Source organism: Oncorhynchus tshawytscha, linkage group LG13 (assembly GCF_018296145.1).
Source record: "Oncorhynchus tshawytscha isolate Ot180627B linkage group LG13, Otsh_v2.0, whole genome shotgun sequence".
Taxonomy (NCBI): Eukaryota; Metazoa; Chordata; class Actinopteri; order Salmoniformes; family Salmonidae; genus Oncorhynchus; species Oncorhynchus tshawytscha.
In genome coordinates this window covers 70,545,314-70,570,788 of record NC_056441.1, presented here as the reverse complement: position 1 = coordinate 70,570,788, position 25,475 = coordinate 70,545,314, and positions in this window count along the sequence as shown.

The following is a 25,475-nucleotide window of genomic DNA, read 5'->3' as shown; positions in this document are numbered from 1 at the left end:
GCTCAAGGTTCTAAACGACATCATAACCACCATCGATAAGAGACATTACTGTGCAGCCCTATTGATCGACCTGGCCAAGGCTTTCGACTCTGTTAATCTTAACATTCTTATTGGCAGACTCGACAGCCTTGGTTTCTCAAATGATTGCCTCGCCTGGTTTACCAACTTCTTCTCTGATAGAGTTCAGTGTGTCAAATCAGAGGGCCTGTTGTCCGGACCTCTGACAGTCTCTATGGGTGTGCCACAGGGTTAAACTCTCGGGCCGACTCTCTTTTCTTTATACATCAATGATGTTGCTCTTGCTGCTGGTGATTCTCTGATCCACCTCTACGCAGACGACACCATTCTGTATACTTCTGGCCCCTCCTTGGACACTGTGTTAACTAACCTCCAGACGAGGTTCAATGCCATACAACTCTCCTTCCGTGGCCTCCAACTGCTTTTAAACGCAAGTAAAACTAAATGCATGCTATTCAATCGATCACTGCCCGCACCTGCTCACCCATCCAGCATCACTACTCTGGACGGCTCTGACTTAGAATACGTGGACAACTACAAATACCTGGGTGTCTGGTAAGACTATAAACTCTCCTTCCAGACTCACATAAAGCATCTCCAATCCAAAATTAAATCTAGAATCGGCTTCCTATATCGCAACAAAGCATCCTTCACTCATGCTGCCAAACATACCCCCGTAAAACTGACCATCCTACCGATCCTCGACTTCGGTGATGTCATCTATAAAATATCCTCCAACTCTCAACAATCTGGATTCAGTCTATCACAGTGCCATCTGTTTTGTCACCAAAGCCCCATACACTACCCACCATTGCGACCTGTATGCTCTCGTTGGTTGGCCCTCGCTTCATACTCGTCGCCAAACCCACTGCCTACAGGTTATCTACAAGTCTCTGCTAGGTAAAGCCCTGCCTTATCTCAGGTCACTGGTCACCATAGCAGCACCCACTCGTAGCACGCGCTCCAGCAGGTATATCTCACTGGTCACCCCCAAAGCCAATTCCTCCTTTGGTCGTCTTTCCTTCCAGTTCTCTGCTGCCCATGACTGGAACGAATTGCAAAAATTTCTGAAGCTGGAGACTCACATCTCCCTCACTAGCTTTAAGCACCAGCTGTCAGAGCAGCTTACAGATCACTGCACCTGTACATAGCCCATCTGTAAACAGCCCATCTATCTACCTACCTCATCCCCATACTGGTATTTATTTATTTTGCTCTTTTGCACCCCAGTATCTCTACCTGCACATGCATCTTCTGCCGATCTTCCATTCCAGTGTTTAATTGCTATATTGTAATTACTTCGCCACCATGGCCTATTTATTTCCTTAACTTACCTCATTTGCACTCACTGTATATAGACTTTTTGTTTTCTTATGTTCTACTGTACTATTGACTGTATGTTTTGTTAATTCCATGTGTAACTCTGTGTTGTGGATGTGTTGAAATGCTACGCTTTATCTTGGCCAGGTCGCAGTTGTAAATGAGAACTTGTTCTCAACTAGCCTACCTGGTTAAATAAAGGTGAAATAAAATCAAATAAATAAAACTTCCGACTTCAACTGTATATGATTCAACTGTCATTCAATCAAAAAATATCCAGTAGGCCTACTCTATTATACATGTCCGCCTATTTCTACAGCTGGAAAATGTTCACTAAGCCGGTGTTTGCATTGAGGGTATTATCATTTTTAACAACTGGTTACTAACATATTCAAATAATGATTGACAGAATTATTAAAAACTTTATTTTGATGAATTTATTCATACTATTTTATCCTTCCACAAAATATAGTCTCAACACAAATCTAGGGTTGCTACCCAAGCCGACTGATTGCTCTTTCTATCAGATGGTTGCCAGAGACGTGACCCAGTCGTTAAGTATTTTTGTTCTGTATCTATGGATGTGACCCAGTCGTTCATTTTAAATGTTCTATTGCCATACTGACTGGCTCTTATCCCTTGCTTTCTAGCTAGCCAACTATGGCTAACTTAAAGTCACGTCAAACAGTGCAGCCAGAATAACAACAAAGTAGCCTCATTTGTTTAAGCTGTTTTCTCGTAACATTTATTTGGATACATCCATAACAATGAGCGAAAGGTGCGTGATTTCACCTGGCATAGAACACGTGCTTTCTAGTCAGGACACTTGTTCAGAAGAGCTAGCCAACAACACAATCACTGAAGCTGAAAAGCTGAAAGGACAGCAAACTAGCTGCACTTCGTTAAGTTTGACCTGTTTTCTATTGATACGTCTTTGTATATATCCATACAAGTGATGCTGATTCATGATTTTGACTGGCTGACAAAAACTGCCTGCCTGTCTCATCCCAACAAGTTCATTACTATGCGACAGCTGGAGATCGCAAATATTGAAACAATGTTGCAAATATCGGAGAGACAGACAGCAAGGTTAATACACATCTCTGCTGTTGAAACGAAATGTTAGCCTAAAAGAAATGGGAGATAATGTCTAGATGCTTTTTTATAGTGGAGATCAAGTTTATAAATTGTCTGGCTGAGTTGATTAGATGGTGCCTTGCGCAGTCAGATGGAATAGAGTAAATAGACATTTTAACATCGTAGATTTAGCCGGTGGTAACTTGTGGAATAGACACCATCTGGAATGCGGTTTTAACCAATCAGCATCCAGGATTAGATCCACCGTTGGTATAAACTATGCATAATAGAAGGCTATGTTAATATATGTAAATGTATTTCAATAGAACAAGACCTACGTGATATGAGGATAAGTATCACATTGATATATAATGTGACCAGTCCAATGCATTGATAACATTTCAGTCTTTGCAAATAACGCAATAAAACAATAACACTTTAAATTAATCTGGTTTGTTTTACTGCAAATTACTTTACTTTTCATGCATTCATAGCTGCAACAATGGAACTAAATTAATCCAAATTGTTTCACAGATTTCACTGTCTATTCAAAACAATATCTGCAGGCTTGAATAATATCAGTGCTCCAATATCTGTTCTCTAAGTTATGGCAATTTCACAGCTCCATCTGAAAGCACTCTGAAGGCCTATAAATTAGTCACTTTCTCTTGCTTATAGCATCCTTTTAAAAACATTTCATAATGATGTGGAATTGAAAAAATGATAAAGACAATGCACTTTCTGCCTATCAGTGCTGATTAAATGGGTTCTGTTAATCCATCCAGTGTTTGTTTTCTCTCTGAAATTATTCCAAACAAGGAATATTGCCAACAGTCTCATAATACAAAACAAACATATATTTGATGAAAAACGTTCATAGCCAAACCAAAATTGTAATGCATTAGGGCGAAAACTGTTACACAGTTTATGTCTGAAAGTATCCTGGTAATCCTTAAGCAATGTCTTAATCTTTAAGCAATGCGTTTACCCTCATATATATTGACGAAGATTGGCAAGACCAGCCAGAGAGCATTTAGGAATTGCTGCTTTGGAAAAGGGTGTTGATATTGATGAGATTGGAAATATTGATCTGGCCATTCATTTCCCACGGCCCCTCATATAACAACAGTTGATTTCTACCCTGGCGATCCAAAGGATTGGCATCAGGACCGGATAGCCAGAACTCTCTCTCTCAGCTCAGGCGATCGATCCCCTGGCCTCCTCCATTTCCCTAGACCTGCAATGAGCAATGTATTAAGTGCTTGTTTGGATCAATTTAATGTGCCGTGATAGCACATTCCCAACATGCTGACTGGCCAACTAAACTCATTACTTTACAAACACTGTTTTCCAATGCCCGTCGAGCAAGCGAGCGCTGCATTGTGTACGGCGTCGAAAGGCCTGACGTCAGCAAAGGTAACAGGTACACAGGAATTCAGACACTACAGAGAAGACAGTTCATTGGTTCACAGACACTAGAAAAGTGGTGAGGAGATGATATGGGTTTTATACCAAATTCATGCTATATTTTTGTTGTTTACATTCTCCATTGACTCTGGGATATTGGACTTGCATTTTACCCTGCATCACACAGAGAATACTTTTTAAATCAATCCTCTTAAGATATAGAGTTGATTATATTCAATGACATCAATTATAAACATGTGTAGGCTTACTCAATTAACTTTGTTGTTTCATTGAGGAGGAGGTATCATCATGTTCATGCTACAGCTTTGGTAGTGGGTGGGTGCTGATATTTGTCCTGTTTGACCCAATGCCTCCAACCTGTTTAAATGGATTGAAAGAAAGAATGAGAGAGTGAGAGTGAGTGAGTGAGTGAGTGAGTGAGTGAGTGAGTGAGTGAGAGAGAGAGCTATTTCCATACAAATGTGAAGAAATATTACAGTGCTACTGCCTACTATCTGAAACTTCTGAAATGCATGGAACTCACCAGCAAGCAACTGCTTGAATTAGTTGTCTTTCAAAATCCAGATGTAATTCATTTGATCACAGGAATGAAAACTTGTAGTGTATTCACGATTTAAAAAGGCTTCTAAAGTTTGTAATTTCCACTTTAAAATGTCAGACTTGTACTAACGTAAAATGTAGCAACCCCTGCAATAAATGTCCAATAATTCTATTATAATCCAAATAACAATTTAGATTTTCTGTTGCTGCATGATTATATTCATGCTGTGGCAAACTGGTTAAAATTAATTTCCTACATCTGTAGCCCCCTAAACAATATGCATTTTATAACAGCAACAGGGTCATCCCCTTAAGTCTCATACAGACAACACAGGACTGTCACTTCAGCACATACTGTTACCCGTTTCTAAATTCTAAATCAACAGGTCATTGTTGTGTTCCTCATTGCTCCAGGGTGGAAGTGTTGATGGTTTGATAGGAGAAATATGTTTTGCGTCATGTTGCCCTTTCAGTTCCTTGATCAGACATGATGAGTAAAAATATAAGCCTTGTAATAGCCCCTTCCCTTCTTCCAGCTAAGAGTGATGCTTCAGATTATACAGGAGTGACTACAGTGTAGACATACCCTTTATAGCCACTCAGCCAGTGGAAGGAAGAAAGGGCTTAGTTAGACCCATCCACTTCTTTATTGACTGGAGGGGAGGTTCAAGGAAATCATTCATTATCTTCGACATGTAAACCAAAGCAACACATATTGTACTGGAAGCCTCCTATTAGAGGCCCAATATACTTTAAAGACGGAAATTACATGTCACATATAATTTCCCTATTTTCCTTTGTATAATTTCTCCTGAAGGAGAGAGACAAATAAATCTCACTTTGTCTTCACGGTAAGAAGCCCTATATGTTTTACTCAAATCAGGCCAAGACTGGAACAGAAAGGCTCTTTCGAATGTGTTGACTGGTTAAGGTAATCAAACTCCAGTTAACCATCACATGATGCTCTAGTCTGATGCACTGCAAGAGTAGAGCAGTTCTTTGTACTGTACGCACACATTAAATCACTGTTTAAATTCCACCATGTGTCTAAATCCCCTCTGCAATATGAAAAATACTTAAAATATGAATGAAATATGGACAAATTCTCTCGGACACCCAGTCCAACCCTCTATTTCTTGATCAATATTGTACCATCTGTATCAACACTCCTAGAATCCCTTGCATACTTTGACACAATTGCAGTCAGACTGAGTAAGTCCACCGTTTTCAACTTGATGAGCGCCATAGATTTATTTATAGAATTTATGGCTTTTATACCCCTTCACAGACTTTTACTGTATTAGCCTGCTCCTCCATTGACGATCAGAAATAGCCACACCATATAAAAATACATATTGATTAATTGCATCACAGTCTAGACAGGAAGATACAGAAGTAGACTGTGTTTCTGAGTATTGTATTGATATGCCACAGAAAATAAAACAACTGAAAACAGAGAGCTTTGGAGTGTATTTCTGCCTTACATCGTAAATCCAGGAAGTAAGGCACTGCGTTGTCTCATCGTGGTATAGTGACTGTGATACTAGTTTTCATTTTGAACAGCACCATTCTACAGCACCATACTAATCTTCCTTATCCTCTGTCCCAATCACCCACTCCTCCATTATTCAGTGACTTTCATAGGTCACTCAGCAGTCCTTGTACTGTATCTCTGGCTAATCATTTGGTTATGCTGATGCTGACCCAATGCTCCTACTACTTTTTGAGTGTGTGTATTGACATGTATGTGTAACTGATAGATGCGTGCACACACACACACACACTACATGTTAATGTTTTTAAATGTATGTAAATTATAAAGTATTTTGTCTCTAATGTATTTTTTGTTATGTGTCAGACTGTCGGTCCCTCTCTTTGTTCGGGCAGCGTTCGGCGGACAATGTCACCGGTCTTCTAGCCATCGCCGCTCCACCTTTCATTTTCCATTTGTTTTGTCTTGTTTTCCCGCACACCTTGTTCACATTCCCTCATCAGACTAAATGTATATTACCCTCTGTTTCCCCCATGTCTGTGTGTGGAATTGTACTTTGTGTAGGGTTTTCGGTACAGGCTGGCTTGCGCTAGGTTTGTTTCAAACCTAGGTTTGTTTGTTTTGTTTAATCCAGTTCATGTTACCGTGGTTGTGCTTTGTGCTGCCTCGCCTTTGCCTTTGGGCCAAGGTGTATATTAAAGTACTCCCGTTATCACCCATCTCTGCTCTCCTGCGCCTGACTTCCCGGCAACCAGTCACTCACCCCGTTACACAAACGCCACTAAGACTAGCTGTCACCATTGAAGTCGGCTAATGGGGATCCTATGAAATAAATAAAAAAATAGCATGGTGCCAGCTCTCTGATGAAGGGAATATAGTCGGCTCCCTCAGCTTTAACCTACTGCTGCCAATCAAGGTAAATTGCCAGCGAGGCTCCCCTGCAAGTGTGGAAATTGAACAGGACTCTGTTGACTGATTATGCCCGTCCCAATTATGCACTACCTCTCAGTCATCTGAGCTCTCATTACTTTCTCTTTGCCCCAGAAAGTGTTTCTTTATCAGGGAAAGTGAGCTATTCATGGTGCCTGGATTAAACCCTTGAATTTCATTTTGGAACTTGTTTGGAACTTGTTTTTCCAACTCAAAACCAAGGCTATAGGGTTTTAGTTTTCTACTTCCAATTTTGTTGTTTTGTTTTTACAGTATATTGCCATAATGACTGCAGATAATCTCCATGCAGTGTAACTGTAAGTTGACAGAGTGTTTACATAACTCTGATTTGTTTTTCTCACATTGTAGTTGTGAAATAATGTCTTAAATCCATGATGTTTGATTTGGATTGTTAAACCACACGGGGATCATATGCACCGGAGTTAGACCAGTGTTAGATCCTCTGTTCTCAGACAGTTGCTTTCTCTGGTTGACTGCACACAGCTCACATGGTCTCTCTCTACAGATGTCATACAAAGCAAGTCAATAAGGTTGTAGGGACTTTAATTTCTGGAGTAGGTCCATAGTGAGCAAAGCTAGAAGTTGTCTAGTGGCTAGATAGAGATAGATGGTAGTACACTGTGTGCCTCTTCTCACTAATCACAGGTGACAGGTTATTCAGTTACCCACCACATATGGGTGGGTCTATGATTGGTGGCAGTGGATGACACTGATTTATATCTGTTCTCCATTGTTTGTACATGCTAGCTGACTATAACAACCATTTAGAGTCTGTTGAAAAGCTTCATTTTGTTGTTGTTTCCAAGGCTCATGTAAAGCACATGTGGTAACCTAGTCACAGCATGCAGGGAGATGGCCTGTTGTCTCTGATTTGACTGAAATCATACACTTCATGGAATACAGCACCATCTCACACAGCAGAGTGAAGGCACTTTAGGATTCTCATCCATAGTGGCGAGCTCAAGGGGAAAGGAAAACTGAATTTGTTATCGGAGCAAACCGAGCGGTGAATTGTTATCAATCCTTCTATAGATGTAGGATCTTAATTTGATTACCCTGCAGCAGGAAAACCTTTCTGCAATGCAGGAAATGTAAAACCTGTAGTGTATTTGAGGTTTAAAAAGGCTTCTGAAGTTTGAAATTTCAAAGTGGAAATTACAAACTTGATTTTCCCTTACAAAAAAATGTATCAACCCCTACAAAAATGTCCATTAATTATAATACTAATAATAATTCACATTTCATTTTGCTGCAAGATTATTTTCCTGCTTTAGAAAGCTCAAATTATGATCCTACATCTGTATCAGTGGAAGCCCCTCAGAGGAGGAAAGGAAGGACCATCCTCCATCCTCCTCAGTGATTTAAAAATAATAATAATAATTGTGAAACATAAAGAAAGTTATCCTTTTTAGATAAAACTATACTAAATATATTCATATGTCACCAAATAATTGACTAAAATACACTGTTTTGCAATGAAGGTCTACAGTAACTTCAACAGCACTGTCTGGGGTAGCACCATGGTCTGGGGTAGCCGGAGGACAGCTATCTTCCATCTGTCACACCCTGATCTGTTTCACCTGTCTTTGTGCTTGTCTCCACCCCCTCCAGGTGTCACCCATCTTCCCCATTATCCCCAGTGTATTTATACCTCTGTTCTCTGTTTGTTTGTTGCCAGTTCGTTTTGTTCATTTCGTCAAGCCTACCAGTGATTTTCCCCTTGCTCCTGTCTGTTTCTAGTTCCTGTTTTCCAGGAACCATTCTGCCTGCCCTGACTCTGCCTGCCTTTCTGTACCTTGTCACACCACCCTGGATTATTGACCTCTGCCTACCCTGACCCTGCCTGTCGTTCTGTACCTTTTGGACTCTGACCTGGATTACTGACCTGTGCTTACCATTGACCTGTCGTTTTGCCTGCCCCCAATTCTAGTAATAAGCATTTGTTACTTAGACACTGTCTGCATCTGGGTCTTCCCTTAAACGTGATACCGTCCTTCTCTGCCTACATTGACTTCAATACAGAACCTAGGAGTCTCGTAGGCCTCACCACCTTCCATAGACATACAGTACATCGTAATTATGACCACTTCCGGAAGACGTCCTCCGACCAATCAAAACTTTTGCAGTATGAACTGACATGTCCATTGAATCAGAGAATTAGGATCAGAGAATGAACCCAGTGAGTTATATTGTGATTGTGCCACAGAGCATTATGGGGGTTCTATGTGTTGATAGGCTTGGTGACATTGTCAGATAGAGGTGAAGTGAAGAGTGATATTTGAGCATTTTCTGGATATTATTAAATTCAAATGAGTTTTTTCAAATTACAGGAGTCAGAGGAGGTATATTATACATTTTTCTTGTTTTTAGAACTTAATTTTTGTATCCAGTTAGTGCAATTTATTTAAATTTGCCTTGCTAATAACTTCAGTAGCTAGCTAGCAACCAGCATGAGTGTGCAGTTTTCTCTGCAAGAACGGTAGAATGGCAAATGCTGCTGAAAATGTTTTGGACTTTGTGTTGAAGAACCCATTTCATTCTCTGGGGTACACAGAAAAGGTGCAAATTAAAAGCGACGGTCGACCTCTGCCTGAAATCAGTTTCATGAAGAAGGATGAAAAGGTGAGGACGTTCAATACCAACTGGTATCAAAAGTATAGCTAGTTAACAGGGAGCCTTTCATCAGGCCACCTGTATTGCTTGCCTGATTTTTGGAAAGTCGGAGCCTTTGGTGGAAAGGTGGGTACAGTGACTTGAATAACATCGATCATTCAGCTAAACGAAAAAAACAAAAGCAGAGCATGCAAGAATTTGCTTTCAGAGGACACGATGAGAGGGAAAGTTCCATTAACAAGGGCAACTAAAAGGAGCTTGCTGAGGTAATTACACATTACGGTGGTTTATTTGCTGAACATATCAAACTTTCGACTTTCTTTTCTGGGATGTCAAACAATTCCAAATTATTTGATAGCTTTCATCGCATCATCCATTAAAAGTTAGATTTAAGAGACAGGTTGACGCAGCGCATTCTTTCACGTGAGCTTAGGTAGGCTTTCCACTTTTCTCCTGTATTGTTTTAGCAAAGATGGTAACGCATAATCACACCAGACAAACACAAGCAAAAACTCATGACAAATGTTGCAGCAGCCTAGACTACACCTAAACATATGAAATCTGACATGCTGTATCGGATGAAAACTAGACGATTTTTCAGTGATCACCTGTTAAAAATTGCCTCACCATTCTTGGACCTTCAGTCTGCTTGCAGTTGTCAGTTATCGTCAGGTATGTGAATGATCAGGGCTTTAATCGGGAATGTTTCTTGGTATACTTTAATCTGTAAAGTGGGCAAGATAAGCAGTCTGTGTTCGACTTTATGAATTTTGAGATGTTTAAGTTCATAGAGAAACTCGTTGTCCAGACCTACGATGGCGCAGCAGTAATGGAATGTATCTGCTATTTGTATTTACAGCTAAGTCCCCTCCTTTTCCCTGATTTAAAAGGTGATGCCTATTCCACTCCACTACCATTGTCAACTTACTCCTGACATGAACTGAAGACATGTCTCATGTGCCCGGTCATCCACTGGCACATTGAATGTTTCCCCTCCAAGCACAATTTTCTCTCATTACTGTATGTAGAGTCAATCACATACACAAACACATTATTACACATCAATGTTTTTACTCTTTGCTTGGACTAACTCATTCTTAGCTCTTTTGTCTAACTGTGTAGTGTGATTTCTTATAGTTTTGTCTTCCCAGACAAATCCTGTCCTGCACTGGTCAAGACTCTGAACACCTCAACTCATGCCTCATACCCTCATTCAGTCACTGATGTGATCCCTTTCCAACATGGTGTAATTAGCCCTCTCATTCCCAAACCCCATAATACAATGCCTTGAAAAAGAACTTACCTCCTTTTCATTTTTCCTATTTTGTTGTGCTACAACCTGTAATTGAAATGGATTTGGATTCCATGTAATGGACATACACAAAATAATGCAAATTGGTGAAGTGAAATGAAAAAAATAACTTGTTTAAAAAAATTCAACCCCCAATTCACCCCCCTTTGCTATGAAACCCCTAAATAAGATCTGGTGCAACCAATTACCTTCAGAAGTAACATAATTAGTTAAATAAAGTCCACCCGTGTCCAATCTAAGTGTCATGTGATCTCAATATATATACACCTGTTCTGAAATGCCCCAGAGTTTGCAACACCTCTAAGCAAGGGGCACCACCAAGCAAGCGGCACCATGAAGACCAAGGAGCTCTCCAAACAGGTTAGGGACAAAGTTATGGAGAAGTACAGATCAGGGTGGGTTATAAAACAATATCTGAAACTTTGAACATCCCACAGAGCACCATTAAATCCATTATTAAAAAATGGTTAGAATATGGCACCACAACAAACCTGCCAAGAGTGGGCCGCTCACCAAAACTCACAGACCAGGCAAGGAGGGAATTCATCAGAGAGGAAACAAAGAGACCAAAGATAACCCTGAAGGAGCTGCAAAGCTCCACAGCGGAGATTGGAGTATCTGTCCATAGGACCACTTTAAGCCGTACACTTCACAGAGCTGGGTTTTACGGAAGAGTGGCCAGAAAAAAGACATTGCTCAAAGAAAAAAATAAGCAAACACATTTGGTGTTCGCCAAAAGGCATGTGGGAGACTCCACAAACAGATGGAAGAGGTACTCTGGTCAGACGAGACTAAAATTTAGCTTTTTGTCCATCAAGGAAAATGCTATGTCTGGCAGAAATCCAACACCCCGAGAACACCATGATTATTTTCATTGGCAAGGTCTGGTAAACTGGTCAGAATTGAAGGAATGATGGATGGCGCTAAATACAGGGAAATTCTTGAGGGGAACCTGTTTCAGTCTGAAGAATGGGCAAAAATCCCAGTGGCTCCACTGAAGTCACCAGCCTCCACTGATCTGTACAATCCTTTAGGGTGGTGAGTACACAGCATACAGTATATGGACTTAACTCTGCATTAATGCAAATCTGACTGATTGCCTAACGGATATTTCCCATTAACGCACACAAACGGGTGAAAGGACAGCATCACCAGTTTAATTATGCATTGTGTGTAGACGGGAGAGGCCTTCAATATGGACGATAGGCTTAATGGAATGGAACGGTTAAATGGAGAGCTCATCTCCTTTCCACCGACCAGGGGACCAAATTGCTTCTGTGGAACTTAACTTTTACACATGTACCACAATTAGAGCTGACATGGCCAGTCTATGAATTAAACACACTAACACTATCTATATTGAATGGATCCTCAAACTCTTGGTGTAGGTAAGAGGCAATAGTGCCAAAGCCGGAACTGAATAAAATCTACTTTGACAACTGCTGCACACGTTGTTGTTACAATATATCCACCAATAGTACATTTTACCATTTATATTCATATTCTACAAATCTAGGTTAATAATGGATGTTTCTAAGAAGGACTATCAAAGCGTTAGACCATGTGAAAAAGCCCAGATGCTACCTGTCCGGTGAGAAGACCAAACTAAGCCCAGATGCTACCTGTCCGGTGAGAAGACCAAACTAAGCCCAGATGCTACCTGTCTGGTGAGAAGACCAAACTAAGCCCAGATGCTTTCTGTCTGGTGAGAAGACCAAACTAAACCCAGATGCTTTCTGTCTGGTGAGAAGACCAAACTAAGCCCAGATGCTACCTGTCTGGTGAGAAGACCAAACTAAGCCCAGATGCTTTCTGTCTGGTGAGAAGACCAAACTAAACCCAGATGCTTTCTGTCTGGTGAGAAGACCAAACTAAGCCCAGATGCTTTCTGTCTGGTGAGAAAACCAAACTAAGCCCAGATTCTTTCTGTCTGGTGAGAAGACCAAACTAAGCCCAGATGCTTTCTGTCTGGTGAGAAGTCCCATCTGAGCATTGCTTCTAGCATCCTTCATGCTAACGATACATAGTGGGTGGCATATCTCCATTTGCCTGTAGCCCAGGTGGAAGAGCATGGGGCTTGCAATGACAGGATTTTTGGTTCGAGTCCCAGGGCCACTCATACTTAAAATATATGCACACATGACTTTAAGTCACTTTAGATAAGTGTCAGCTAAATGGCACATGTTATGCTGCCATGTTATCATAAGAGTAACACAGTGCCTTGCAAAAGTATTAATCCCCCTTGGCGTTTTTCCTATTTTGTTATGTTACAACCTGTAATTTAAATGGATTTGTATGTGTATTTCATGTAATGGACATATATAAAATAGTCAAAATTGGTGAGGTGAAATGAAAGAAATAACTTGTTTCAAAATATTCTAAAAAATAAAAAACATAAGTGGTGCATGTATATGTATTCACACCCTTTGCTATGAAGCCCCTAAATAAGATCTGGTGCAACCAATTACCTTCAGAAGTCACAAAATGAGTTAAAGTCCACCTGTGTGCAATGTAAGTGTCACATGATCTGTCACATGATCTCAGTATATTTACACCTGTTCTGAAAGGCCCCAGAGTCTGCAACACCACTAAGGGGCACCACCAAGCAAGCGGCACCATGAAGACCAAGGAGCTCTCCAAACAGGTCATGGACAAAAGTACAGATCAGGGTGGGTTCTAAAGAAATATCAAACTTTGAACATCACACGGAGCACCATTAAATCCATTAATAAAAAATGGGAAGAATATGGCACCACAACAAACCTGACAAGAGAAGGCTGCCCACCAAAACTCACAGACCAGGCAAGGAGGGAATTCATCAGAGGCAACAATGACAACCCTGAAGGAGCTGCAAAGCCCCACAGCGGAGATTGGAGTATCTGTTCATAGGACCATTTCAAGCCGTACATTCCACAGACATAATTTAAAGAAAAAAATAAGCGACACATTTGGTGTTTGCCAAAAGGCATGTGGGAGACTCATGTATGTGGAAGAAGGTACTCTGGTCAGATGAGACTAAAATGTCAATTTTTGTCCATCAAGGAAAACGCTATGTCTGGCGTAAACCCAACACCACTCACCACCCCGAGAATACCATCCCCATAGTGAAGCATGGTTGTCACGATCGTCGTAAGAAGCGGACCAAAGCGCAGCGTGGTGTGAATGCATCATTTTAATGGATGACGAAAACACAAAGTAAACTGAACAATACAATAAATGAACAACGACCGTGAAGCTATATACGAAATTTGCTGACACAAGCAACTAACATAGACAATCACCCACCACCCACAATGACAAAACAGGCTACCTAAATATGGTTCCCAATCAGAGACAACGACTGACACCTGCCTCTGATTGAGAACCATATCAGGCCAAACACAGAAACAGACAAACTAGACATACAACATAGAATGCCCACTCAGATTACACCCTGACCAAACAAAACCTATAAACATACAAAGCAAACTATGGTCAGGGCGTGACAGTACTGGCAACCCTACTTAAGGGCCCCACTGGACTGAGTGGCAGCTCGGGACTGAAGGGTAGCTCAGGACTGGCTGACGGCTCTGGCAGCTCCTGGCTTCTGGCAGCTCCTGGCTGGCTGGCGGCCCTGGCAGCTCCTGGCTGGCTGGCGGCTCTGGCAGCTCCTGGCTGGCTGTTGGCTCTGGCAGCTCCTGGCTGGCTGGCGGCTCTGGCAGCTCCTGGCTGGCTGTTGGCTCTGGCAGCTCCTGGCTGACTGACGGCTCTGGCAGGTCCTGGTTGACTGATGGCTCTGGCAGGTCCTGGCTGACTGACGGCTCTGGCAGGTCCTGGCTGACTGGTGGCTCTAGCGGCTCAGGACAGACTGGCGGCTCTAGCGGCTCAGGACAGACGGGAGACTCTAGCGGCTCTGGACAGACGGGAGACTCTAGCGGCTCTGGACAGACGGGAGACTATAGCAGCTCTGGACAGACGGGAGCCTCTAGCAGCTCTGGACAGACGGGAGACTCTGGCAGCTCTGGACAGACGGGAGACTCTAGCAGCACTGGAGAGGAGGAAGGCTCTGGCAGCGCTGGACAGGCGGGAGACCCTGTAGGCAGAAGACGGAGAGACAGCCTGGTGCGGGGAGGTGGCACTGGATAGACCGGACCGTGCAGGCGCACTGGAGCTCTTGGCTACCGTGCATGCTCCCGATAGCCAGGCCAGTGCGGCGAGGTGGAATAGCCCGCACTGGGCTGTGCTGGCGAACCGGGGACACCATGCGTAAGGCTGGTGCCTTGTATGCCGGCCCAAGGAGACGCACTGGAGACCAGATGCGTATAGCCGGCTTCATGGCACCTGGCTCGATGCCCACTCTAGCCCGGCCGATACGAGGAGCTGGAATGTACCGCACCGGGCTATGCACCCGCACCGGGGACACCGTGCGCTCCACAGCATAACACGGTGCCTGCCTGGTCCCTCTCGCTCTCCGGTAAGCACGGGGAGTTGGCGCAGGTCTCCTACCTGGCTTTGCCACACTCCCCGTGTGCCCCTCCCCAAGACATTTTTGGGGCTGACTCTCGGGCTTCCAACCGCGCCTCCGTGCTGCCTCCTCATACCAGCTCCTCTCTGCCTTCGCTGCCTCCAGCTCTGCTTTGGGGCGGCGATATTCCCCTGACTGTGCCCAGGGTCCTTTTCCGTCCAACTCGTCCTCCCATGTCCATGAGTCTTGTGTTGCTGGCCGCTGCTGCTGCTGCTGCTGCTGCTTGTCCATTACCATGCCGCTTGGTCCGGCTGTGGTGGGGAAACCTGTTTCAGTCTTCTAGAGATTTGAGACTGGGATAGAGTTTCACCTTCCAGCAGGACAAGCATCCTGCTAAAGCAACACTTGAGTGGTTTAAGAGGAAACATTTAAATGTCTTGGAATGGCCTAGTCAAAGCCCAGACTTTAATCCAATTGAGAATCTGTGGAATGACTTAAATATTGCTGTACACCAGATGGAAGAGTATTGACTTCGGGGGGTTAGTAGTTATGCACGCTCAATTTTTCTGTTTTTTTTTTGTCTTATTTCTTGTTTGTTTCACAATAAAAATATTTTGCATCTTCAAAGTGGTAGCCATGTTGTGTAAATCAAATGATACAAACCCTCAAATCAATTTGAGTTCCAGGTTGTAAGGCAACTTAGGGGGGCCAAGGGGGTGAATACTTTCACTAGCCACTCTACATGACATTATTGTAATACAACATTTTAAAAACCCTTCTGGTACAGAACAGCAGGCAGATGACCACTGTCTCTGTGAGATGAATGGATACCTCACCGAGACCCAACAATAAGATACATTTTGAGGTGTCTCCCCTTAAGTGTTCATTAAATGCTGCCTGGAGGCATACATTAGCAATCATGAGTGAGATGATAATAATATACCTTGATTAAGAAAGGTGATTGTTTTGCAGATTTAATGTAGTTCATTAGCAACCTGAGGATATGTCTTTCCGCTCTCATGGTAAATAGCTACAGTACACATACAGAGAGGATCACTGTGGGGTTGACTCTTCGTTGGAAGCTTGTTGACCCTGGCAGCAATTGGTTCTGAAAGGACTTCGAAAGGGCACTTTTTAGGGCACTTTTTTGTGTTTTTTGGTACCCTGGTGTGGTAGCTGTAAATTCAAAAAATAAAATACAACTTTTTTTCATAACTGCACATTTGTGTTTCAGAGTGCATTTTACATTACACAAATAATGTCCCTTTGGATGATGTTCTACATGACAACAAATATTGAGTAGAGACAAAAAGTTTAATGACAAAACATCATCAAAACAGAAATGCTGCTAAATGTATGGATTGTTACCTTTGTGTTATTACAGTGTGTCTGCCTGTGCTGTAACACATGAGCTTTAGATAATGTAGATATCAGATAATGTGTCAAAGTGGTAATTAGCTAGCTTCTCTGGGGTTACCATGTTCAGTTCTTTTATCTCATAATTAATTCAAGGGAGTGATTAAACATTACACAGGAACAAAATATGAGGGTTATCAACCTTATCAAAGCTTGTCAGATGACGTCAGTGAACAAAAATACATCTAATTAATAACTTACTAATTAAACACAAGGATTTCAATGCTTTGGAATGAGAAATGTACTTATGTCAGGAAGCAACATTTTAAAGATTGCCTCAAAATCAAACATTTTGAAATGTAGTTTACTGGAACAAAAACTAGAGACAAATGTAGCACCTTAATGAGATTGTGTCTCTCTAAACCTAAGAGAAAGGTAATCACCAACATAGCTAGCAGCTGCTAATTTAAAATTCCTATTGTATGGCGCAATTGTACATTCTATACTGTAGATCTACAGCCTGTATTATTCATAGATAGCTGAACGACCAAGGAAACAGCAGTGGGTCCCATTATTGCAGGAGTATCTACTGTATCTACTCTGCCAGCTGAGGACACTGACAGAGCCTAATCTCAAATAGCTTATTGATTGAAGCAGGGTGCCATGGATTTGATCTATGAAGCATTTCAAGCCACAGTGCCAGAACGTCCGTTGTAGAGGGGGAGTCTGTAATGGCTATGTAAGGTTGAATAACTTCATTCAGGGACAGATTGGCCATCTGGTATTTCGGGAAAATGCCAGATGGGCTGGTCCATTTTTTTTCACTTCTGGGCCTGTATTAACTTTTTTTGGCGCAAAATAATAATTGTCTGTCTAATAATGGGGGCCTCATGGAAAAAATGGTCCGGTTTGTCAGAAATGACAGAGCTGATTTTTAGTCCCAGTCCGCCCCGGACTTCATTTGAATCAACACAAACATACCTCCCTCCCATAGGTTACATGGTGTAGCCAGGTCATTTCATTAGTATGGGTCAGAAACTCCCTGGGCGATAGAACAAACATCTTTGAGGTAAAGGTCTGATTATATTACTTGTGGTTTGTTACGAACTGGCAGTTTCATGATATCAAATTAATGGACTGAGTAGTCAGCCTGGACTCCCATTGATTTCAATAAGACAAAGCAGTCAAGTGAAAAAGGTAACAGTCGGCTCGATAAACATGCTGCTGTGGGAGGAATTTAAGCCATCTGAGGTGTTGACCTCAAGAAAAAGGAAAGTAAAAAAACTGCTTTGTCAGTTCAGCACTTTTCTTCTAGTGGTTGTAATCACCAGGTAAGGATCAATACCTTAATACCCCCTAAGTTCAATGTCCGCGCCCGCATGGAAATTTAATTAGCATAATACGAACATCTCCATAAAAATCTTCAGTTTATGTTAGAGCTTTCTGTTTTTTGCATTGGATGCATCTCAATTCATTGCATCCGCCTATGTAACATTTCCACATCTGTGGTGAAAGGTGACAGAGCTAGAGTTGTGTTAGTCAGACCATGAGACATCCCGAAAGTCCAAACAGTTTGGCCTACAAACTGTTATGACCCTTCTATGGAAAGATGAGAGTTGGGACTCGTCGGAACATACTTGACCGTACGGTACTCTAATTTTATCAGACCAATATCTTCCTACGTACATCTATATATAAACACAGAGTTAGTACACCAGCTACATTCATGATCAAATCTGAGGTCATAAAGTAGATGGAAACAATCAGTAAGAATGTGGGAGTAAATCTTCTATACAAATCACCGGAAGTGACACGGCAATTAAGGAGATTGATGGTTTTAGTCAATGAAGGAGACATTACTTAAATAACGAATGCCATTTGGCATGGGAAGGACAAACATCTTCAATTTGAAAGATAATGCTGAGTGGTACTGCCAGCTTTTACGGACATGGTCCTGACGAAGAGGATGCCAAAATCTAAAAATGTTTCACTGCAGGTGCTCTGCAGTTGAGGCACTTGAATTGACAGGTAATCTTTTACACAGTGATATCTTATGAAGAGACTGTCATAACCACCGGGGATGTGGTCATCATTAGTCTCATTGTCAATTATGATAAATTAGATGAGGCAATTAATGCCGAAATTAAAACGTGCGATGGCCTAGGGAAAAATAACTGAACTATTCTCCCATTCATGGACCACCTTATCAGCTCTGAAATACTCCACAGCCGACTACACTCTTACATTTAACACATCAATCAATTATTTTAAGTATGTGTTTGTGGTGCACAGTGGGCGGAATGTGAATTTAGCAATCTGCTTTCAAGGCAGCCACAGGTTGGTAAATGCATGTGTAATACAAATACATACACTGCTCAAAAAAATAAAGGGAACACTAAAATAACACATCCTAGATCTGAATGAATGAAATATTCTTATTAAATACTTTTTTCTTTACATAGTTGAATGTGCTGACAACAAAATCACACAAAAATTATCAATGGAAATCAAATTTATCAACCCATGGAGGTCTGGATTTGGAGTCGCACTAAAAATTAAAGTGGAAAACCGCACTACAGGCTGATCCAACTTTGATGTAACGTCCTTAAAACAAGTCAAAATGATGCTCAGTAGTGTGTGTGGCCTCCACGTGCCTGTATGACCTCCCTACAACGCCTGGGCATGCTCCTGATGAGGTGGAGATGGTCTCCTGAGGGATCTCCTCCCAGACCTTGACTAAAGCATCGCGTTGGTGGATGGAGCGAGACATGATGATGACATGATGTCCCAGATGTGCTCAATTGGATTCAGGTCTGGGGAACGGGCGGGCCAGTCCATAGCATCAATTCCTTTCTCTTGCAGGAACTGCTGACACACTCCAGCCACAGGAGGTCTAGCATTGTCTTGCATTAGGAGGAACCCAGGGCCAAACGCACCAGCATATGGTCTCACAAGGGGTCTGAGGATCTCATCTCGGTACCTAATGGCAGTCAGGCTACCTCTGGCGAGCACATGGAGGGCTGTGCGGCCCCCCAAAGAAATACCACCCCACATCATGACTGACCCACCGCCAAACCGGTCATGCTGGAGGATGTTGCAGGCAGCAGAACGTTCTCCATGGCATCTCCAGACTCTGTCACGTCTGTCACATGTGCTCAGTGTGAACCTGCTTTCATCTGTGAAGAGCACAGGGCGCCAGTGGTGAATTTGCCAATCTTGGTGTTCTCTGGCAAATGAAAAATGTCCTGCATGGAAGTTGGCTGTCGGAAGTATTACAATCCGCCTTTCTGCATATTTCAATACATTGCATATTTATTTAAATTTTATTTCACCTTTATTTAACCAGGTAGGCTAGTTGAGAACAAGTTCTCATTTACAACTGCGACCTGGCCAAGATAAAGCAAAGCAGTTAGACACATACAAGACACATACAACAACAGAGTTACACATGGAATAAACAAACATACAGAAAGTAAAACAGTAGGAAAAAAAGTATACATACAGTGTTTGCAAATGAGGTACGATAAGGGAGGAAAGGCAATGAAACAGGCCATAGTGGCGAGGTAATTACTGGAGTGATAGATGTGCAGAAGATGAATATGCAAGTAGAGATACTGGGGTGCAAAGTAAATAAATAAATACAGTATGGGGATGAGGTAGTTGGGGCGGGCTATTTACAGATGGGCTATGTACAGGTGCAATGATCTGTGAGCTGCTCTGATAGCTGGTGCTTGAAGTTAGTGAGGGAGATAGTCTCCAGCTTCAGCAATTTTTGCAGTTTGTTCCAGTCATTGTCAGCAGAGAACTGGAAGGAAAGGCGGCCAAGGGAGAAATTGACTTTGGGGGTGACCAGGGAAAGATACCTGCTGGAGCGCGTGCTGCGGGTGGGTGCAGCTATAGTGACCAGTGAACTAAGATAAGGTGGGGCTTTACCTGGCAAAGACTTGTAGATGACATGGAGCTAGTGGGTTTGGCAACGAGTATGAAGCGAGGGCCAGCCAACAAGAGCGTACAGGTCGCAGTGGTGGGTAGTATATGGGGCTTGGGTGACAAAATGGATGGTCCTGTGATAGACTGCACCCAATTTGTCGAATAGAGTGTTGGAGGCTATTTTGTAAATGACATCGCCGAAGTCGAGGATCGGTAGAATAGTCAGTTGTACGAGGGTATGTTTGGCAGCATGAGTGAAGGATACTTTGTTGCGAAATGGGAAGCTGTTTCTAGACTTAATTTTGGATTGGAGGTGCTTAATGTGAGTCTGGAAGGAGAGTTTATAGTCTAACCAGACACCTAGGTATTTGTAGTTGTCCACATATTCTAGGTCAGAACTGTCCAGAGTAGTGATGCTGGTTAGACTGTAAACTCGAAAGCCTTGGCCAGGTCGATGAATACGGCTGCACAGTATCGTCTTTTATCGATGGCATATAGGATATCGTTTAGGACCTTGAGCGTGGCTGAGGTGCACCCATGACCAGCCCGGAAGCCAGATTCCATAGCTGAGAAGGTGCGGTGGGATTCGAAATGGTCGGTGATCTGTTTGTTATCTTAGAAAGGCAAGGTAGGATAGATATAGGTCTGTAACAGTTTGGGTCTAGAGTGTCTTCTGCTATCTTTTGAAGAGAAATGGGGGAGGGTTGGGCGATGCTCTTATTCTCCATGGACTTTACAGTTTCCCTCCATGGACTTTACAGTTTCCCAGAACGTTTTGGAGTTTGTACTACAGGATGAAAATGTCTGTTTGAAAAAGCTAGCCTTAGCTTTCCTAACTGCTTGTTTATATTGGTTCCTAACTTTCCTGAAAAGTTGCATATCACAGGGGCTATTTGATGCTAATGCCGTACGCCACAGGATGTTTGGGGGAGTGTAGTGAGATACCAATGGGCTGGGTGATTCTCTTCTCATCACTCATCTTGAAAAAACGTATACTAAAATCCTGGGAGTCAATCAATCCTCAATTATTAACACAATGGAAAAATCTAGTGATTTATTATTGAAATAGCAAGTGTGACTGAGAAAAAGTGGCAAACAATAATGCTGGCGCTAGGGATGGGGGTGTGATCATGTGGGACTGGGCAGATGAGATGTAGACATTGTTTGTGTGTGTCTGTAAGTTGTTGTTTGTATGTGGAGTGTAAAAAAAAATGTTATGGCAAAAATTGTAATGTTTTGAAGCATTTAGCTTTCATAAAGCAGGAATTAATTGGTCTAGTCCTTCTCATTAGCTCCCTAACAGCCCAAAGCAATTATTCATGGTGAGTAATGTGTACTTATCTGAACATGTTTATGGTAAAAGTGTCCTTTCAGCTGTAGCTTTAATGAGCATTTACCATTTAATGAGAGAAAAAAATATGTTTGTATAGACTTTGACACCCGTAATTACTACTTCTTTATGGCAAAAGATGTGAATGCACAGTCTTACAATGATTTTGAGAAACTGCATGTTACACAGTATCATATCATAAAAGATACATAACAGCTTACAGTAACAGCTTGTATGCCATAGCATGGATGAAGGAATTATTATGTGTTCATTATGGCACTGATATCAGAGAGGAAGTGGCGAAGCGAGAGGCTCCACACCTGTCAATTTGTCCATTCGAGAATACAGTGATAAGCAGACCAAGCTGGGGTTTTTTGTATGGAGGTGTATGAGAAAGTGTCGGATTTGGTAAACAAAAAGTGATTGCTAATTTGCTAAGTGATGCTTATTTGATCGAATAGAAGTTTCGTAACGTTTAGGTTGTTACAAATGTAATGATATAAGTGGACACACGTGGCATCTCGGGAAAAAACTAAAAATATATGTATTTTATATCAGAGTTGTGTCTGTTTTTCACACGCATATCTGCCCACTCATTGGTTGGAATTTTCCCAACTGATCTCGCCGCCACCCACCTGCCTTTCCGTCATTGTGACTCCTATTAGGGCAGAAATCTACATGAGAGTTTTTCCCAATTGTTTACACACTAAAACTGACCCATGAGGAACAATGATCCAAACTCATTCAGCAGAACCATGTACCAAATCTGCAATACTAATGGCACATGTTTTGCTTTACACTCAGATTGCAATTCTATAATAAACATTTGGCATAACGCAACATACAATGCTCTACCTTTGGCACAAACTTCACATGTATTGTGTGCAAATGATAAGCAACACTGTTCAAGAAGCAAATGACAATTACCAATTTATCACTTTCATTCTTCACATGCAAACACTAATTGGTAAATGTTCACTTTGCAATCAGACCTTGGTATAGATTTTTTAAAAAGGCCACCAGTGAGTAATCATGTGTTTGGAGAACAATAAAAGCAAACTTGTCAGAGAGAGGTAGAGGTGGAGGAAGACCAAGAACAAGAAGAGTAATCTGATGAAACTCGATCAACTGTGGTGGACCATGTGGTCAACCACGGTTTGACCTTGAGAGAGGCTGGGCAGAGTGTGCAGCCCAATCTGAGCCACTTCCATCATCTGGACGTTCCAAAATGGGCATAGGTATGTACTGCAGACATTGGACCTACAGTATCTGCTACTTTTATTACTTGACAGTAGTACAACATAGAGCACAGTAAAGACTGCAGATTCCAATACAGACTGTAAGGGGAAACAAAGTAAATATTTCAAGTATTACTGTATGTACGAAATTAGGAGCTACACTGTCTTGCTAAAGTATTCATCCCCCTTGGTGTTTTTCCTATTTTGTTGAATTACAACCTATAATTTAAATGTATTTTTGGAGGGTTTGATTCAGAGTGAGCTTATCAACCATAGCCCGCATTTTTAAGAAACCTCAAACACCTCAAACCTCAAACATCTCCAGATCAAGCAAATCTACAAGTCCCATTTGAAAGGAATTCCCAAAGAGTGAACGATAAACGGTGTGAATATGCTCAAGTAAGTCATGTACTAGTACTACACTCTTGAAACATTAAAGACTCACTGATGTTGCCAGTGAACTTTACTATACAGCAATTACAGTATTTACTGTAATTTCAGAGAATCATGGAGTTAGATGCAAATACTGACCCATGACTACTCACCTTGAATTGGACGAATAATTTTTCTTTAAATAGTCGGACGAGAGGGAATTACTCCAGACACCTGAACAGGCACTCATCCACGTCATGCGCAGAAGAAAGAGACTGAGATCGGGGTGCCTTGTGAGGATCAGGCGACGAGTGGCTAATCTGCTTTTGCCATCCGTACTATTGTCCAATGTACAATCGCTGGAAAATAAATTGGACAAACTAAACGCATGTATAGTTGAAGTCAGAAGTTTACATACACTTATGTCGGAGTCATTAAAACTTGTTTTTCAACCACTCCACAAATGTCTTGTTAACCAACTATAGTTTTGGCAAGTCGGTTAGGACATATACTTTGTGCATGACACAAGTCATTTTTCCAACAATTGTTTACAGACAGATTATTTCACTTATAATTCACTCTATCACAATTCCAGTGGGTCAGAAGTTTACATACACTAAGTTGTCTCTGCCTTTCAACAACTTGGAAAATTACAGAAAATGATGTCATGGCTTTAGAAGATTCTGATAGGCTAATTTACATCATTTGAGTCAATTGGAGGTGTACCTGTGGATTTATTTCAAGGCCTACCTTCAAACTCAGTTCTTCTTTGCTTGACATCATGGGAAAATCAAAAGATATCAGCTAAGACCTCAAAAAAGAAATTGTAAACGTCCACAACTCTGGTTTATCCATGGGAGCAATTTCCAAACACCTGAAGGTACCATGTTCATAACCTGAAAGGCCGCTCAGCAAGGAAGAAGCCACTGCTCCAAAACCGCCAGAAAAAGCCAGACTATGGTTTGCAACTGCACATGGGAACAAAGATCATACTTTTTGGAGAAATGTCCTCTGGTCTGACGAAACAGAAATAGAACTGTTTGGCCATAATGACCATTGTTATGTTTGGAGGAAAAAGGAGAGGCCTGCTGCAAGCCAAAGAACACCATGTGGCAGCATCATGTTGTGGGGGTGCTTTGCTGCAGGAGGGACTGGTGCTCTTCACAAAATAGATGACATCATGAGGCAGGAAAATTATCTGGATATATTGAAGCAACATCTCAAGACATCAGTCAGGAAGTTAATGCTTGGTTGCAAATGGGTCATCCAAACGGACAATGACCCCAAGCATACTTCTAAAGTTGTGGCAAAATGGCTTAAGGACAATAAAGTCAAGGTATTGGAGTGGCCATCACGAAGCCCTGACCTCAATCCTATAGAAAATTTGTGGGCAGAACTGAAAAAGTGCATGCGAGCAAGGAGGCCTACAAACCTGGCTCAGTTACACCAGCTCTGTCAGGAGGAATGGGACAAAATTCTGCCAAATTATTGTGGGAAGCTTGTGGAAGGCTACCCGAAACATTTGACCCAAGTTAAACAATTTAAAGTCAGTGCTACCAAATACTAATTGAGTGTATGTAAACTTCTGACCTGCTGGGAATGTGATGAAAGAAATAAAAGCTGAAATAAATCCTTCTCTCCTATTATTTCTGACATGTCACATTCTTAAAATAAAGTTGTGATCCTAACTGACCTAAGACAGGGAATTTTTACTAGGATTAAATGTCAGGAATTGTGAAAAACTGAGTTTAAATGTCTTTGGCTAAGGTGTGTGTAAACTTCTGTCTTCAAATGCAAATCAATTTATAACATTTTTGACATACGTTTTTATGGATTGTTTTGTTGTTATTCTGTCTCTCACTGTTCAAATAAACCTACCATTAAAATTATAGACTGATCCTTTCTTTGTCAGTGGGCAAACGTACAAAATCAGCAGGGGATCAAATACTTTTTTCCCCTCACTGTATATCCTACCAGCAGGACATTAAAAACTGTAATAGTTATGTTTCATCGAGTCTTGGCTGAACGACGACATGAATAACATACTGCTGGTG